This window comes from Ochotona princeps, chromosome 3 (genome assembly GCF_030435755.1).
Source record: "Ochotona princeps isolate mOchPri1 chromosome 3, mOchPri1.hap1, whole genome shotgun sequence".
NCBI classification, from domain to species: domain Eukaryota; kingdom Metazoa; phylum Chordata; class Mammalia; order Lagomorpha; family Ochotonidae; genus Ochotona; species Ochotona princeps.
Window position 1 is genome coordinate 67694202 of NC_080834.1, and position 15433 is coordinate 67709634.

A 15433-nucleotide genomic window follows, 5' to 3' on the forward strand; every position below is an offset into this window, starting at 1 on the left:
TAATAACGCAGTGAATGATGGCCCAAGTACGTGGGATCCTGCAACATATGTGGGACATCTGAAAGAAGCTCTTGCATCCTGGCTTAGGCTGGTCACAGCACTGGCCATTCTGGCCATCTGCAAAGTGAACCTGTGGATAGTAGTGCTCTCTCTGTAATCCGGACTTTCAAAATAAATCTTTTAAAAAAATAAGTGCAATGCAATTTGCAAACAAAGTCTGAAAACAGGACCTGACCTGTGTTTTAGCCCAAGCTGTCCTCACCTGTCCTTTATCAAAAGTGATTCACCAAGCATGGGAGGATAGGAATTTGCGAGAAGACCGGAAACCTCACCAGTGTAAAATCATAACCAACTGTAATTTATGAGAAAGTTCTGAGAATTGAGGGCAAATGTCCTGAAGGAACTGAAATGAGAAAACATGGGGATAGGAGCTTCCTGATCCCCAAGCTTTGGTAATAGATCAAAGAGAGTGATTTTTTTTTCTAGTTTACTCATGCATATGCTGCTTAATTATTAGTAGTAAGCTTAAAAAAAATGTTCACTGATTGATCTCCCTTGCATATGGATGTGTAAATCACATCCTGTTGCAGATCCTCCCTCCTTATGCCTATGTGACCCTCAGTCTTTAAAAGTCTTTGCTGTTGTAAACTTAGGCTGTTGACCATCAGTTAATAGTTCATTTGTGTGATTATCAGCTCCATGCACCAAGTACCCTCACTGCAGGAAAGCGAACAAACTGAGTTTGTTCTTAAGGCTTTATTTATTTTATTTGAAAGGCAAAATGTGTGTGTGTGTGTGTGTGTGTGTGTGTGAGAGAGAGAGAGAGAGAGAGAAAGAGAGAAAGAGAGTGTGTGTGTGAGAGAGAGAGCACTTCCATTTCATTCACCAAACGGCTGCAACATTTGAGGCTGGACCAGGCTGTAGCCAGGAGCCAGAAGCATCTTTCATGGATGCAGGGGCTTAAGTACTTGGACCATCCTACTGCCTTCCTAGCCATGTTTTCAGGGAGCTGGATCTGAAGTGGAGCAGCCAGGACTTGAGCTGGTGCCCATGGGATGCCGTGGTGTAGGTGGCAATTTAACTCACCATGCCACAACACAAGCCCAACTTTTGATCACTGGACTGAAGGAATTATTCCTTCTTTGGAAGATAAAAATTTTGATGGCCAGTACCCCTGCAGAGGGCTTTGCTTAGAGGAACTCCATGCCTAAAGTAATTGCATGTGGATGTCGCCCCTCTGCTTGAGGGTCAGGGCATCTTCTCTGTTCTTCAACACAGAGGCTTGTGAAGTTCTGGGAGGAATTCCACACCCAGAGAGCCCCAGCCAGTAGCACTGCAGGGGAAGTGTAGGCAGAGAAGATATGGAGGGCCCATTCTCTTGTCTGTAAAACTCCAGTCTGGACACAGACCAGACTCTCAGGCTCCCCCAAGTTGTCCAGGTGTTCTGTCAGTGTAGCAGTTTCTGCCCCTTCATTTTTTCAATAAACTCCCGAAGTTGCCTTCTTGCCTGCTCATTCACTGACCTTGTGCTTCATTGTTGATGGAACAAGTTCCTGGGACTCAAATCAGCAGCAATAGTATCTGCTGTAGCAAATGTGCTGTGCTTTCTTGCTCTGTTTGTCATTGTTGATTGTGCACATTTCATTCTAATTGTACTAATATTGTGCTTATTTGCAATGATACGTTCAAAGCAATGTTTTGTTAGTATCTTGAGATATTTGCTTATGGCATAAAACATCATTACCAAAAGTCTAATAATTTAATGATCACAATCCTTGTAACTCCTGTCTCTACTTTCTTTTGCCCCAAATTCATTCAGGGAAATTTTTTTTTTAATTTTCTTTTTAAAATCTAGTAACAGTGTGTGTTCACATGTGGCTTATTTTGGATCAATATTTTCAAATACATACTGTACCTTTTTAAAAAGATGTGTTTATTTTAAGATTCTTTTATTTGAAATAAAGCTACCAAAGGGGGAGTGGAGTAAGAGAAAAAGATACCTTCCATCTTCTGGTTCGCTCCCCAAATGACCACAGCAACCAAGACAGGGTGGTAAAGCCAGGATCCTAGAATTCCATGCTGGTCTTCTGTGGGTGACAGGGTCCCAAGCACGTGAACCATCTTGTGCTGTTTTCCCATGCACGGTAGCAGAGAGCTGGGTTGGAAGTGGAGCAGCCAGGACCCACACTAACACCATATGGGATACTAATGTGTAGGCAGCAACCCAACCCACTATACCACAATGCCAGCCCATAGGCACATATTTGTAGTGTACTTTCATTTTAGGTCTATATTCTCATTTTTGTTATAAAACCATCAAGAGATTTTTGCATGGTATTTTTTGTTCCTCATTTTTATGTAAAATCCTGCAGCCTTTAGAATGATTTTCAATGCAGGAAAATTGAGATTCCACAGAGCTCCCTCTTCTGTTTTCTTTGTGTGTTGTTTAGAAATAAGAGCTATATTGCTCTTTTTAATTTATGTATTTTTGAATTTTTATTGGAAAGTCATATTTTACAGAGAGAGACAGAGACAGACAGAGAGACAGAAATCTTTCATCCACTTGCAGGCAGAGGATTGAACCATCGCACTGGCCCCAGGAGAGCTTGCTTTCTTAGAGAGAGTGGAGTGCATCTTGTGGGATATCGCATCACCTAGTTTTGTTGCAGAATTGTTTATAGGTCCTTTCCTGTACAGTTCCTTTATTTGTTGTTGTTGTTATTGTTGATTGAAAGAGAGATGGGCAGATGGGGAGTGGTCTTTCCGTTTCTGGTTACTTCCCAAATTCCTGTAATAGCCAGAGTCTGAACTGGGCTGGAACCAGGAGCTGGAACTCAATTTGAATTTTTCATGTGGATGACAGAAACTTAACCACTTGAGCCATCATCTGCTGCCTCCTTGAATGTGCATTAATAGGAAGCAGAATCAGAAATGAGTGGTTGGGTGTCGAACCAGGCACTCCAATACAGGATATGGCATCCCAAGCAGTAACTGAGCTGCTGTGCCAAATGTAAGTGATCCTGTTAGCTTTTCTATGAGGACAGATTGACAGCCTATGCCACCATCATTTTTTAAAAAGTTTATTTTTATTGGAAAGTCAGATATACAGAGAGGAGAGACAGGGAAGAAGATCTTCCGTCTGATGATTCACTCCCCAAGTGACCGCAACGGCTGGAGCTGAGCCAATCTGAAGCCAGGAGCCAGGAACTTCTTCCAGGTCTCCCACGTGGGTGAATGGTTCCAAGGCTTTTGGCCATCCTTGACTGCTTTCCCAGGCCACAGGCAGGGAGCTGGATGGGAAGCAGGGCTGCTAGGATTAGAACCAGTGTCCATATGGGATCCTGGTGCTTGCAAGGTGAGGACTTTAGCCACTAGGCCACCGAGCTGGGCCCCACATTTTTTTTCAAGATTTTTTTTTTAATTGGAAAGGCAGATAAAATCTTCTGTCCACTGGTTCACTCCCCAAGTGGCCACAAGGGCAGGAGCTGTGCTGATCCAAAGCCAGTCTCCCATGTGGGTGCAGGGTCACAAGGCTTTTGGGCCATTATCTACTGCTTTCCAGGCTACAAGTAGGGAGCTGGATGGGAAATGGAGCAGCCAGGACACAAACCAATGCTTGTATGCGATCCCAGTGAATGCAAGATGGTGAGGATTTAGCCGTCAGGCTATCAAGCCAGGCCTGCTGCCCTCATTTCTATGTTACCAGATCACTTCTAGCTCATTTATATTTTTATCCCATAGCTAGCAATTTAAAGTAGTTTTTTTCCTAGATTTTCAATTAGTTGATTTTAAAGATTGATTTATTTATTTGTAGAAGTTACAGCGAGGTGGGGAGATGGAAGGGGATATCATCTGCTGATTGATTCCCTAAATGGCTGCAATGATCAGGACTGGGCCAGGCCAAAGTCAAGAGCCAGGAGTTTTTTCAGGTCTCCCACATGGGTGGCAGGGGCCCAAGGATTTGGGCTGTCTTCTCTTGTTTTTCCAGATACAATAACAGGGAGCCAGATCTGAAGTGAATCAGACAGGACTCAAACTGGCACCCACATGAGATGCTGGCTTACAAAAGTGGGTGTAACGTACTACATCACAATACCCTCTTTAGTATTAGTTAGTTTTAAACAGATTCAATGTGGTTTATAGGTACAGTTATAATGATATTCCCTTCTCCACTAAAGACATTTTTCTTATAAAATGATGATAGATTTACAGAAAGTTCAAACAAATGTACGTTAATCCTATGCATCTGTCATCCCACCTCTCCCAAGGTCACAAGTTGCAAAATAGTGCAGTATCAAACAAGGAAATTGACATTGATGCAATCCATAGAACTTATGCACAGCTTCCCAGTCATGCACAAACTCATTTATGTGTGTCACATGTATAGTTTTATGTAACTACTGCCATAATCAAAGTACAGAACTGTTACAAAACCATAAACTCCCTCAAGCTAAGCTATTAGGACCCAAACCCTCTTCCCCAACCCTAACCCATTTGTATCACATGTTTTCTTCATCACTACTGTTTCTTTTTTCCTCCTTTCTTTTGATTTTATTTTATTTGGGATTTCCCCCCAAACTCCCATCCCCTGACAGGTTTTCTCCACATTGCTATAATAGGATGGTCCTTCATAAGGAGTCATAATTCCATCAGTCTCTTATTTAAGTGTGCCCCGACATTGCTGATACATTCAGTGTCAGTCTGGCATCCCATTGTCTATACATTTCTAGTAGTTTAACTGGGAATCCATCTTTTGTTTGGAAGCAGGAATGCATGTTGCATTGTACCCCCACATCTGGATATGGTAGACCCCAGTACTCAATCACTATACATTTCCATAAATGAGAAGCCATGAAACGAAGTCAACAACTGGCATGAAGTAGAACAATAGCCACAACCACCACCACCACCACAACAAATTACAGCACCATGAAAAGAAAAAAAAAACATGCCACTGTGTAACCAACACATGGGTGACAAAAAGGAAACACAAAAGTCTCTTGGGTAAAATGATGCTGATGTGTAATTCATGAGCCAGTGATGAATTTGACAAGAGAAAAGAAAGTATTTGGAATAAATTAAACTGAAAAAAAAACCCACTTCAAAACACATGGGATGCAGCAAAATAAATAAATAAATAAATAAAAATAAAAAACCAATATGGATTAAGTTATTGAAGTTACACTTTCCATAATGGTTGACTTATATTAGAGAGAACATATGGTATTTGTTCTTTTGTGATTGACTCATTTCACTGAGCAAAATGGTCTCTAGTTGGAACCACCTAATTGTAAATGGCATAATTTCATTCTTCTTAAAAGCTGAATAATAGTCCATGGAGTAAATGTACCACAGTTTCTTTAACCACTCTTTTTTGAAAGCACATCTGGTTTGTTTCCATGTCTTTGCTATTGTAGATGGTGCTGCTGCAAATATAGGATTACAGATCCCCTTCTCATATGCAGATTTCATTTCTATTGGGTATATTCCTAGGAGCATCACTGCTATTATGTTATTTTAAAAATATGAACTAATTTAAATTTTAAAATTATAAAATTATGCATGTATTTATGTAAACTTTTCTTTTGAGACTGGACTTTTCTTGTCCAGTATAATTCTGTTAATATCAACCCAAGTTGTTGTGTATATCAAACCTGTATATTCATGTGCAGGTTTTGCATGAACAAAAGTTTTTGCTTTTCTAAGGTAAGTCCCCTAGAATGCAACCACTGGGTAATATGGTAGATGTATTCTTAGTTTTAAAAGAAGCTAGAAAAAGCTTTCCCAAGTGGGTGTAACATTTTTCATCCCCACCAACAGCATGTGAGTGACCCAGCTTCTCTACTTACATATCTGATGTTGACACTACTTTTGAAAAGTATAGCTGTACTGTTACATGAATAAGGATTCTGCTTTTTTATTTTAATTTGCCTTTACCCAATGACTAATGATGTTGAACGTTTTCATACACTTATTTGCTCTTGGTGTACTCACTGGAGAGTGAAATGCCTTCCAAGTTCTTGCTCATTTTCTTATTGAATTGTTTCTATTATTGTTGAATTTTGGGAGTTCTTTGTCTATTCTAAATCCAGAAGCTGGGAGCATTGTCACAGTCTTCCGCATGGATGAACAGGAACTCAGTTACTTGCCTAATGCCTCCTGGTGTGCATGAGCAGGAAGGTGGAATCCAACCCAAGTATTCCAGTATGGGACATGGGGCCGTTCACTGCTAGGATAAGTGCCCACTGCTCTTTGCTTAATTCTTAACCACATATTTCCTCCCTAAAAGTTTCATACTTTTACAACTTATGTCTATGACCTAACTTACATTGTTTTTTTTTTCATGTAAAGCATAAGACTTAAACTTATGTTTACTTTGGAACAGTTTTAAGTGGTTTTGAATTTTACATATTGATTTCTAAGTGCTCTATTAGTATATTTAATGGCACTTTCTGTTTTTGCACTTTTAAACAGGCTATTACTTAGAGAATGAAGTAAATAAAAGGAAAAGTGTCTTTATCAGTGCTGCCTCCTGAAGCAGCAAATGTGAAATAAACACAGAAAAGCCACTTCATCTTCTCACAGACTACCACCCATGATGTTCGGTTATTTTATGTATGAGCACACACCCATCACAAGCTTCCTTGGGAAATTACAACATGTCAATCACTTGATGGGTTTTGGATACACACCTTGGGCTTGGAAAAGCAGAGCCCAAGTTAGGGTCAGAAGAGTTGCTCTCTTTGACCCTATGCACCTTGTAAATGTCTCCTCAATGCAAGGGTGTAGTGTCTGTGATAGGAAAAGCAGGTGGCTGGGCTTCAAGGATAGGATGGAGCTTCCTGTCAGAGCAAGGTCTCCAAGACAGGCTGGTGCTGAGACTTGATGCTCCTCTTCTCTCCCCCAGGCCTGATATAAGAACCTTAGCCCAAAGTCAATGTCTATCAACTGATGGTTGGATAAAGGAAGTGGATATGTATTCACGATGGAATATAATTCAGCCAAAGAAAGAATGACAATTTCTTTTGAAGAATGAAATCTTCACATTTGAAAAAAAAGGATGCAACTAGAAATTATTTTGCTAAGTGGAATAGGAAATCAGACTCAGAAGGACAAATATGTTTTCTCTTGTTTGTGGAAGTATATGGAGCCAGAATGTGTTTTATTTAGCCATAAATATTGTTTCACTCAATCATGCCATGTAAATGACAGTATACTCTTCTTTCCCCATGTTATAACCAGTTATGAACTCCACACTGATATTACTATTTTTGTCTTCAAGAAAAAAGCTAAATATGTCTTGGCTCAGGTAAGGCATCTATCTTTCTTTAGTGCTTTTAAAGAACTGATCTTAATTTGGACAAAAAATAACACTGCAAGTGAAATTTTCTTTCTGGGGCCAATTTTTTCTTGTTGCTTTGGGAATGAAATTTGCTTTTTTTTTTCCCCCAGAGTTTCTGTTTTCCTGCCTTTGTTGGGAGTCCTAGTTTTGATGACTCACAAAAAGGACTCACGGGACCCAGCATAGAGTTGTATCCATGGATAAGATTTATTGCAGTGAAATGGTACAAAGCAAAAGCAGCATGATCTGGAGGAAATGTGGCCCACATTTCCAAGCGTTTCAGGAGAACCAAACAGTACGTAGTTCCTCAGTGATGGGGCATGACCACGCGTGCCAGGAAGGCTGCTTTAAGACTCAGGACCCAGGCTTGCTATTGGGTTCTACCTTGGAGGTCCACTCTGTCTTGCAAGTAGCAACATTATAGACTCAGAAGAAAATCAGTTACTCAATGTAAACCATGCTGGTTATACAAATACAGTGCTCTTAACATTTAAGGAAAGCTTTCTACCACTCAGGAACTGTTTATCAGCCAAGTTCCTAGACATCAGCACAGAGCCAGCTTTTGCAAACAGGGCTTCCTGGGGGAAAGAGTTTCAGTTCTGTTACAATAATCTTTTCCCTGACCATGGCATTTCACAATAAAATTATCACCAGTAGGCCCCCATGACACAGATGAAGCCAATTTGCAATGCTACCCTCACCTGAAATCCAGGGGTTTCTAGATTTACCCAACTAAATAAAATCCCATAAGTTGTAAAGGTCAGTCTTAGAAAGCCTGTTAGATTTATCCTTATGTTTTTGTGTGAACCTTTTAAATCTAAGCTGAAGCAGCAGTTTAAGCACTGTATAACTGGTAAGTTGAAGCTGACCTTTATACGTTCCAGAGCCAAACCACTCCATGAGTACTGAAGTATGCACGTACAATGTACAATCCTGGAGAATGCCCTTGCCAACAATAGTCTACAATAAGTCACTTCAGTAAGAAAGTACATGAATCAAGCAATACAGGCTAAAAGACACACAATGAGGCTTCCTGCTGTGGGTTTTGCTGCTCTTAGGTACCCTGTCAGACTATACCCTTGAGTCTGGTTTTAAAAGCAATGCCTCCAAACCATCAGTTTCCATCCTTTTGGCTTATCCTTGGCATCAGTTTCCTTGTCTCCTGAATGTCACAGCACCTGTGTTCTTGGAAAATATGGAAGCTGGTTCCATATCCTGCTGTCTCATAGTCAGAGCTGCTAGGTGTGATCATGGGCTTAGCAGTTGGTTTGGATTTAAGATTTCACAGAGCCTTGGAGTTCAGAAGCAGTTCTGAAAAACAGATTACTAATGCCCTTCTGCCTTTACATGTCTCCAGGTGCTGGATTTCTCTCTCTCTCTCTCTCTTTTAACTCACATTATTACTGAATCAGTGTATCTCATTCAGACATCACGGCTTTACATCCACCCAACGTTTTTATTCTCATCTATAGCTTTTATCAAGAAGGCATGGGTGCAAGAGACAAAAGAATTAGCACACAATTTGATATATATATATATATATCAGAAAATGTCTAGGATGAAATATTATATATATATATATATGTATATATATATATATATATATATATATATATATATATATATATATATGCCAGAAAACATCTAGGATGAAATTTTAACTTTTCAAAAAATTTCAGATTGTGTTATTGTAATGCACGCACATACCCTCCCCCTTGTGTCCTGATTGTGTGTGTTTTATATAAGCAGCCTAGAAATGATCAATCTCTGTCTGGGACAGCTGCATTTCATGATCAAACTGCCTAATGAAGGACAGCAGTGGGTGAAGGAGGGTCAGACAATCAATCCTTTGTTGCAAATTTTAAGTCATCTGGAAAGCTGAGCACAAGCTAACAGTGGATGAGCTCTCCCTAGGAAGGGGTTGAGAGGTCTCCCAGTCAACCAGAAGTGGATGGAGGGGTGTCTTGCCCCGCAACTTGCAGCTTTCTACAGGAAGAGTGAATGGGATTCAGTACCTCTGATAGTTCATTTTCTCTATCAACCTGATTGGTCATGACAGATCCAGATTAAGCATTTAGGGATGTGTTTGTCACGATCTTGATGAGAAACAGCATCTGAATTTGTTGATCTAGGAAGTATAGGTTGCTTTACACAACATGAGTGAACATCATATTGAAAGGAATTTAACAAATGGTGGAGAAAGAAGAAGCTTAACACCCTTTTTTATTTGCCTCATCGTGAACTGGGGTGTCTTGTCTCATTTCTTGTTATCAAATAGAAATTAACACTGTTGGTTCCCATGATTCCTCAGGTCTTTGACCTTCAAACATCCTAACTGAATGAATCAATTCCCCATAAAAACTTTGTCTTTCTTTCCCCCTCTACCTCTGTCTCTGAGTGCCTTTCTATCTCAACTTGCACCTCCCGCTCCATCTCTGTCTCTGTCCCTAGCACTACCTCTATCCCTAGCTCTACCTCTAGCTCATTTCTGTCTCCATATCTTTCACTATCCTTTTTCACTGTTTCTCAGGAGAACTCCAACATAGTATCCATTAAAGAAGGGACAAAAGAGCCCAGCTGTAGGCAACTGTCTAGGTTGCCATGTACCTAGGCATATGTTACACTATTGTGAGAAAAGCAGCCAAGAACTGGAGGGCATTCTGGGCAAGGTTAATGCCAAATTTATTATACCAGTTTATTATACCAGTGTGCAAGCATAGTTGTTTATTCCATTTCTTCCTTCCTCTCTTTCTTTTTTCTTTCTTTCTTTCTTTCTTTCTTTCTTTCTTTCTTTCTTTCTTTCTTTCTTTCTTTCTTTTCCTTCCTTCCTTCCTTCCTTCCTTCCTTCCTTCCTTCCTTCCTTCCTTCCATGTACAAGAGTCAGTACAGGGTGTGGACTATATAGGGCTAGACTGGGCTAGGCTCCAGCACCTGCCAGTGAGAGCTGAGACTGAGGCAGGCCAGGCTGAGCCAGGCTGTAGCACCTGCTGGAGAATGCCAAAACTGGAGGCAAACCATCTCAGACTCAGCTGTAGCACCCATTGGCATTTCCAAGACCCAGGGCTGGGAGCAGGCCTGGTAGGGGAACTTCAGGGACTCCCTTTTTGGGCTGCTCCTTCTACTGGTTAGTGTGAGAGCTGGGTCTGGGAGCAGGCCAGCCTAGGCTAGGCTACTGTGCCTGTTAGCATGCATGAGAGCCCGAATGAGTATGGGTCAGCTGGGCTAGGTTGCAGTACCCGCTGGCAAGAGCTAAGACTGGGTATGAATCATGTCAGGCTGGACCCCTAGGCAGGTGCAAAATCTGGTGCTGGGATCAAGAGTGGTAAGAAAAACTGTGCACTACCCTGCATCTCCGAATAGTGAGAGCCAGAGCTGGATGCTGCCCTCCACACAGTCAATCCTTACATACACCATTGGGAGCTACAGCCCAGTCATAGTAACCCACAATAATCCCCATTGGGCTAGCCCCAAGCCCTGGTTTCTGTGCCTGCCAGCATGTGCAGTGGACTGGTCTGGTCTGCCCCACCTGCCATTCTGCTCTCATACACATAATTCAACATTGAAACCTAACTCATCCCAACCAATTCCACCCTCCAGCACATACTCATGCCAGTGGGTGACACCTCTTGTCTAGCCAGGCCCATCCCCAGTCCTGGTTCTCATGCTCACCAGTGGGAGTTCCAACCTATCACAGAAGTGGTCACAGTTTTCCTCCTGGGCCCACTCCCAGGCCTGGATCTTGTACTCTCCAGGTGGTTTTGAAGTCTAGTTCAACAGGATTTGTCCCCAGTCTCACCCTTGCTAGCTGATACTGCGGTAAATTCTAACCAGCATATCCTTACTATGAATCATGTCTGCACTGGTGGGTACAGTTGGTTACCTCAGCCTAGCTACCCCCCCCCAACCCAGTTCACATGCAGGCAAACAGTGTTGTAGCCCTGCCATTCTGTCTTCTCCAGTACCAGCTCTCATGCCCACCAGCAGGAGCAGTAGCCCAGCAGTAGAGTACCTACAGCTCCCCTACCAGGCTTGCACCCACCCCACCCCATGTCTTCTGTGTGTTGGTGGATGCTCTGACCCAGTCTGGCAGGGTTCATCGGGTAAGGTTTCTTTTCTTCTTTTCTTTTTTCTTTTAAAGATTTATTTAGTTTTATTGGAAAGTCAGACATACAGAGAATAGGAAAGACAGAGAGGAAGATCTTCTGTCCGATGATTCATTCCTCAAGTGGCTGCAATGGCTAAAGCTGAGCCAGTTTGAAGCCAGGAGCCTGGAACTTTTTCTGGTCTCCCACATGGGTGCAGGGTCCCAAGGCTTTGGGCTATCCTCAACTGCTTTTCTGGGCCACAAGTAGGGAGCTGTATGGGAAGCAGGGATTAGAACCAGCGCCCATATGGGATCCTGGTGCATGCAAGGCAAGGACTTTAGCCACTAGAACTTTAGCCACCAGGGCCCAGGTAAGGTTTCTTGAGGGACTCCCCAGCTAGATTGCTGGTCTCAAGCTCCAGCTACAGTAAAAATTGCAAGATATGTGGTACAATTTTTGAGTACATGTGTTAAGACTGGGCTTCCTCAATTGCTGATGCCTTTGCAGTAGACAGCATACTCAGATGTACACAGTGGGCATGGCAGCCAGCTGTTTGAGACCAGCTGAGAAGGTTAAGTGCCTTGTCAGAGGATGGAAAACAGAACAGATTGACTACTCGCCTGGTCAAGCTTTGCAACATCTCCCTGGGCCTGTGGATGCACTAAGGTGGACTTGGAAAGATTTTCTTATCCCTGGTTTAATGAAGCAAAATGACATCTTGGAACTTTTCAACACCACTCAAGTTAACACCTTTCATTTAAGGGGATGTAGAGTAATTGTGTAATAGAGACTATCATATCTAGATGTGAAGATACAATGCAGTATGCATCTCTACTTCCAAATCAAAGATGGATTCCCAATGAAACTGTTGAATATCTTGACAATAAGATGCTGTACTTTCTGCCACTGTCTTTACCTACAATGTCAGGATACGCTTAAACAACAGAATGATAGGGCCCGGTGGCGTGGCCTAGCGGCTAAAGTCCTCACCTTGAACGCCCCGGGATCCCATATGGGCGCCGGTTCTAATCCCAGCAGCTCCACTTCCCATCCAGCTCCCTGCTTGTGGCCTGGGAAAGCAGTCGAGGACGGCCCAATGCATTGGGACCCTGCACCCGCGTGGGAGACCCGGAAGAGGTTCCTGGTTCCTGGCATCGGATCGGCGCGCATCGGCCTGTTGCGGCTCACTTGGGGAGTGAATCATCGGACGGAAGATCTTCCTCTCTGTCTCTCCTCCTCTGTGTATATCTGGCTGTAATAAAATGAATAAATCTTAAAAAAAAAAAAACAGAATGATAGACTTATGACGTCCTTTATGAAGGACTACACTGTTGTAATAATATAGGGGAAATCAGTGGGAGGGAGGGAATTTGGGGAGGGGAGGAAGGAAAATCCTAGAGCTTATGGAACTGTATGATAAAATAATAAGATGAAAATAAATAAATAAACAAATAACCCCACCAGAAAAAAAGAACTATCAAAGCCGCTCAAGTAACACCTTCGGAACACTCTTTTCTACATTGGGGACTCTATGGCATTATCAAATGACTTTCCCCTATCTTTGGGTACTTCTGCAGTTTGATAGCAAGAAATCGTTCCCTCCCCTTCCTCTGCTCTGGACACAGGAGAAAATAAAAAATTGGGAGGGAGAATGGAGAAGGTGAAAGGGGAAATTCCTGAGCCTATGGAACTATATAATGAAAAATAAAAAATTAAATATATATTATATATATATATATATATAAAAGAAGAAATTGAAACATTTGTCCCACCCACCTTCCTCCATATCTTGACCCTCTCCAATATTAAAATAAAATAAAATTTAAAGAAAGAGGGGACAAAAGAGAGATTTTTTTTCTTGATCCTGCGAGGCCACAGCAAGAAGGCAGCTGTGTTGAAGCCAGGAAGTAGATCTTCACCAGACACTGGTTTTGCTGATACCTTGATCCTGGGCTTTCCAGCCCCCGAGGACTGTGAGAAATTCCTGCTTGTTGTTTAACATACATGGTGCGGTATTTTGCTTAGCACCGTGAACTAAGCTATAGCCAGGGCCTAGCACAAACCAAAATTTCAGGCTTCCAGAAAGGAAGCAGGTTTTAGTGTAAAACCCATTGTGTGGGTGGAGGAACTCACCATGGGGGGAGGGTGGGGGGGAGAATCCCAGATTCTATGTAATTACAACACAATGTAATTAGTGAATAAATTTAATAAAAAAAAAAAAACCATTGTGTGTTCGTTTAGAAACAATAAGCCAATCGTATCTCTTAGAGGAAGTCTTAGGTCTCTGTGGGAAAATGTTTACCAACCAAGTTCCCATATATCAGCCAATGGCCAACCTTGCAATCAAGGCTTTCTGAAGCTAAACAGCCTCTGTCCTGCCAGATGACCTTTTCCTGAACATATGATGATGTTTTAATTCATTGTTTAAAAGATGACATTGGGGCAGGCATTTGATACCATGGTTAAGACATCATTCACAACAGCCACACTCCATATCAGAGTGCCTGGATTTGAGTCTCCAAGCCAGTTATAGCTTTCTGCTAAAGCGCAAAGTGATGCCTTATCAAGAATTTGGATCCCTGCCACTCTTGTGGGATACCACCAGATAGAGTTCTTGGCTCCTGGCTTCAACCTGGCACAGCACCAATTTGGGGATATCTGGGGAATAAAATAGTGGCTGGAAATTCTCTTTCTGTTTCTGTCTCTCTATCTTTTGAAATAAATGAATAAATAAACAAATAAATAAATGAAGGAAGGAAGAAAGGAAGAAAGGGAAGTGAAGAGTTTAGCTATAGGATGTTTTATTGATAGATTTGGTTGTGTTTTCTGAAGAGAAGCTATCCTTTTTCTTTAATAACAGAGGTAAGCTATGGTTATAATACATAGTTATATATTTTCCTCGGTCATTTGCAAGCTAGCTTCTTCCACTGGTTTAGTAAAAATATGATGAAGTAATAAGCATTTTTCATGTAATACCATGTTCTTGGTATGATGGAGATATATTCTCTTTTTGCAGTTCAAATGGCAAATAGGCAAAAATCGCCTGCCTATTTGAAATGTAAGATTTTCTAAAGGTTTCTTTGGGACAATGGCAGAATGTTGGGAACAGCCTGGACTTTGTGTCCTTAACTAGCTTCAGACTTGTCTGTGCTGCCTAGCAGCAATTGTATGTTGGAAAAGTGATGACATATTTGCATCTCAATTTTCTCACCTAAGAAGTGTGATACAGATGTCTCAACCACAGGGTTGTTACAGTGAAAGTGGCACATGTAAAACACTTGGCTCCTCACACAAAATCAGGTTGCATAAATATTCTCTTCTCCCTACCTTGATCAAAGTGCCCAATAAAAGATGGACTACGAATTCATCAAAGCTTTTAAAAAATAATAGTCACAGTTGGAAACAACCCAAATGACAGGCACAAATAACAAACTGATTGAGCAAAAAAATACATACATATGAAATCAGGATATTCTTATTATACATTATGAACTATTGTTTTTACAAACACATGAATAAACCTCACAAATACAATGTTGGGTGATGGCAAAATAATCTTCCAGATAATGTTATTGAAAAAAGCTCCAAAATAAGCCACATTTATGGAAGCAGAGGTCAGAATGGCAACCTTTTTGAACGGGGTATGAATTGGAAAGGAATAGAGGAAGCCTGTTTTCTGCTAGAAAATTTCCATGTCTTCACCTGCAATGTGGTGGTAACACAAGACTGAACACAAACATTTATGGGGTTGTGCATTTAGCATTTATGTATTTTGCATGTGCCTATATATTATTTACATAGGCATATGTGTAAGTAACGTTTCAGTAAAAAACTGCTCCCTTTGATCCAGAAACTGGATGTTACATCAATATCCATTTGATTTACTATCCAGCTGGAGCTAGCACTTGCCTGCGGCCAGCCACCTTGCAAGCTGCAGTCAGTCAGTCAGTCCCTTTGTACCTGGCCCCATTTCAGAGCAAGCCTGGAACTGACAGGCATATTATGA